This window comes from Trichechus manatus, unplaced genomic scaffold (assembly GCF_000243295.1).
Source record: "Trichechus manatus latirostris isolate Lorelei unplaced genomic scaffold, TriManLat1.0 scaffold00224, whole genome shotgun sequence".
NCBI classification, from domain to species: Eukaryota; Metazoa; Chordata; class Mammalia; order Sirenia; family Trichechidae; genus Trichechus; species Trichechus manatus.
Genome location: NW_004444160.1, coordinates 2,896,016 through 2,899,842, shown reverse-complemented (window position 1 = coordinate 2,899,842; position 3,827 = coordinate 2,896,016). Strand labels below are relative to the sequence as shown.

Genomic DNA, 3,827 nt, shown 5'->3' with positions numbered 1-3,827 from the left:
AGGAAGGGAGTGTAACCTGATCTGCATATATTTAGAAATGGATTTCAAAAACATTCCAGTTGCATGGAAGTAAAATTTTAATGTGACCTCTGGAGATGGGGAAAGGAGATAAGTGCCCCATGTTTCTCTCTTTCCCTTGAGAAATTAAAAAAAAAAAAAAAAAAACCAACAACAAACCCGCTGCTGTTGAGTCGCTTCTGACTCATGGCAACCCCATGGGTGACAGAGTAGAACTGCTCCATAGGGTTTTCTTGTCTGTAATCTTTACAGAACCAGATCACCAGGCCTTCCTTCTACGGTACCATTGGGTGGGTTAGGAGCCAGCGAGAAGGAGAGTAATGAGTGGTGGGGATTTCTAAACAGAGAGAGGGACTCACCAGGAAAAAAATAGCTTTGGGCGCTTGTGGCTTTATTGAGGGGCTGGGGTCTCCTCCAGATCCCTGAACTTTAACTCTCAAAACACTTCTTAAGCTTAGCGACTCAAGGTCGGCTTCTGGCCTTGGGCTCTGGCCAGTCGCTGGTGGGCGCAGCAGGGTGTCTAGGGGCTCCCAGCTCTTTGAGGGGTTGGAGGTGAGCCTGCTCTGCTAGCAGCTCCTGGGAAGGCTGGGCTCTGGGCGTCGCTGGGGAACTGGGATCCGAGGAAGCACCTGGAGGCTGGGACAAGCAGGCAGTATCAAGGTTGGACTCTGAGAGGGGCATAGATGGGGGGCTTTCTGGAGGGTTGGGCTGGGTGGGCGTGGTGGAAAGCCAGGAGCAGGGGCTCTCCTGGACTCTAGATTCTTCCGCTGCCTTGTCGGGAGGGGAGGGTGTAGGATTAGGGGGTTGGGCTCGGTGAGAGGAGAGGATTCTGAGTCCCCTTGGCTGCTGGGGTCTGCAGAGGTGGTTAAAGGCTGGGATGGAGAAATGATGTCTTGGCTGGCCTCTGAGGGCAGCTGGGAGTTGGAGTTCTTTGAGCAGCCTGAGGCATCCAAGGTCGGGGGGTCTTGGAAAGACAGCAGGTTGGTGGGCAGGGAAAGGGGTTGGAGTTCTCGTGTCTTCTCATCCTCCAGGTACCATCTCGGTCTTCCTGGTACCTCGAGCTGGATGGGGATGGGGAGAAGACAGACAAATTGCTGGCCCTTAGAGAGGGAAAGTTGGCTAGGCAAGTGAGGGAGGGTGGGGTGAGGGCTCTCACCAGGCTGAAGCCACCGTCCATGTCCCCTCTGTGACAACAGTCCAGGCTCTGGCTGGGTCGCAGGCTCCCCGTGCTCTTGACTCCCACGCTCAGACTGTCCAGAATCTCACTCAGCAAATCCAGTTCTTCTCCAGACCCCAAGAAGCAGCTGTCCAGCGCTTCCTCTGCCCACGAGCCCCCGGCATCGTCAGAGCTCAGAGCGGGTGTCCTGGGTGAAGGTGGGCAGCCTCAGGTATCTACCTGAGACCCCCCCCCCAGCCCTGGTCCTGTGGCTCTGGGGTTTGGGGTTCATCCACCCCATCAGTCCTGGCCTCCGACCTCCAGCCCTTACCCTGGGGACTCAGAAGGTCCTTCTTCTTGCCGGAGTCTCTTGCTAGGGCGAAGGGGCCGGTTCTGCAAAGGACAGATTTGGAAGGTGGGGTGGAGAGAGGAGCTGTAAAGACAGGGAGCCAGGGCTTTTGGAAGAAGAGGGTGAGTCTAGGGCTTGGTGAGGAGGGAGGCAAGGTCCCTGCATGGAGATCAAGGATGGGAAGATAATTCAGTGACGATTTCGGGGCTGCATGTGTACGTACAGAACCCCTGGGTGGTGGAAATGGTTAACGCGCTCCGCTGCTAACTGAGCGGCTGGAGGTGCCTTGAAAGAAAGGCCTGGCAATCTACTTCTGAAAAATCAGCCATTGAAAACCTTGTGGAGCACAGGTCAACTGTGACACACGTGGGTTCTCCATGAGTCAATGGCAACTGGTTACTGAGGTGTGTGTAGGAGCAGGGGGTGAGGGGTCCTCTTACCTTTCCAAAGTACTGTGTGGTTGGCAGGCGCTGTTGCAGACGATCTGAGCGGCTGGCGAGAGGCAGGGTCCTCAGGGAGCCGCCCTTTTGCAGGCCAGATTCCCCATCCTAGGGGGAGGGTGGGTAAGCTAGAAGCCCCCTCCCCCACTCTTCCCTACCCCTTGGCCCTTGGTCTTACCTTGTACATCAGAAGGCTCTGCATCCCCTTCAAGCCACTCTTGGCCTACGGAGAAGCCAAGAGGGAGTTAGACTCGAGGGTGGTTTGACTCTGTGCGTTTGAGAGCTAAGCCTTCTGTTCCCTAGGACAGCTGTAATCCTCCTGTCTTGCCATCTGTCCGTTTCTTTTTCACACATCTGTCCACTATTGCCTCACATACCACCTCAGTGCCAGCTTTTTGCCTTTTGGCTAATTCAGAAGTATTCCTGGAGGAGGAGTCCCTGGGTGGAGGTTTGAGTCCACCCAGAGGCACCTCAAAAGAAAGGCCTGGCAATCTACTTCCACAACAACAAAAAATCAGCCATTGAAAATCCCATGGAGCACGTTTTACTTTGACACACACGGGGTTGCCATGAGTTGCAGTCAACTCAACAGCAACTGTTTTTTAAATTATTCCTAGAGAGGGGAAAAAAAAACACCAAAATCAAACGGGGCATGGCAAAAACAGAACAGTGGAAAACGTGTCAGTGGCTAAAAGGCGAGAGAAGAAAATCTAACGGCCAATTTTGAGCTATAAAAGTTGGCGCCTGGGGAAATTGGACTTGGGAGAAAAAACAGGAGGACAGAAGCTGGGATTGTAGGATGTGAGGACAAAAGGTGTTTGCCAATGAATCTTAGTTGTACATTTTATAGACAAGGAGTGATTCCAACGCAAAGGAGTATGGTAAAATGGAAAATAAATGTGGGAAGGATTGTTAACAGTTTAACTGCTGCTGCAGTTCTGATAAAAGTATTTGCATTTAAAATGTCTGTGGGGTTAAAACGTCCTGTGTCCCCTCCCCCTTGTCACCCCACAAAGTATGGCTTGTCCACTTGTCTTACCGAGCGGTACATGTTCTTCACGGCTGGTTAGGTCTTAGCCTTGACCAAGTGCAGGAGGGCACCACCACCTTTCTGGATAGATAAGGGAGAAAAGTGTGGGGCCCTGGGGTCCTGGGGGCTGGATCCCAGACCCTGCCTCCCTACCCCATGCTGTGTGATGCTGGATAAGCCCTTCTCCCTATCTGAGCCGCAATTTCCTCATCTGTATAAATGCACATAAGGGTGGCCCTACCTCGGGACTGTGGTGGGATTAAGTTAATTCAATACCAAAAAAAAAAAAAAATCACACGCAGGTAAAATTTTGCTGAAGATCATTCAAAAGCGGCTGCAGCAGTATGTCGACAGGGAACTGCCAGAAATTCAGGCTGGATTCAGAAGAGGACGTGGAACCAGGGATATCATTGCTGATGTCAGATGGATCCTGGCTGAAAGCAGAGAATACCAGAAAGATGTTCACCTGTGTTTTATTGACTATGCAAAGGCATTCAATTGTGTGGATCATAACAAATTATGGATAACATTGTGAAGAATGGGAATTCCAGAACATTTAATTGTGCCCATGAGAAACCTGTATACATATCAAAAAGCAGTTGTTCGGACAGAACGGGGGGATACTATGTGGTTTAATGTTAGGAAAGGTGTGCGTCAGAGTTGCATGCTTTCACCATACCTATTCAATCTGTATGCTGAGCAAATAATCTGAGAAGCTAGACTATATGAAGAAGAAAGGGGCATCAAGATTGGAGGAAGACTTATTAACAACCTGCGATATGCATATGACACAACCTTGCTTGCTGAAAGCGAAGAGGACTCGAAGCACTTACA

The 3,827-nt window shown here is 51.1% G+C and overlaps 1 pseudogene; it reads right to left on the bottom strand.

Moving 5' to 3' along the window:
* Positions 1 to 447: 447 nt before the first annotated feature.
* Positions 448 to 3,029, bottom strand: LOC101360720 (DENN domain-containing protein 1C-like; annotated as a pseudogene).
* Positions 3,030 to 3,827: the final 798 nt, after the last annotated feature.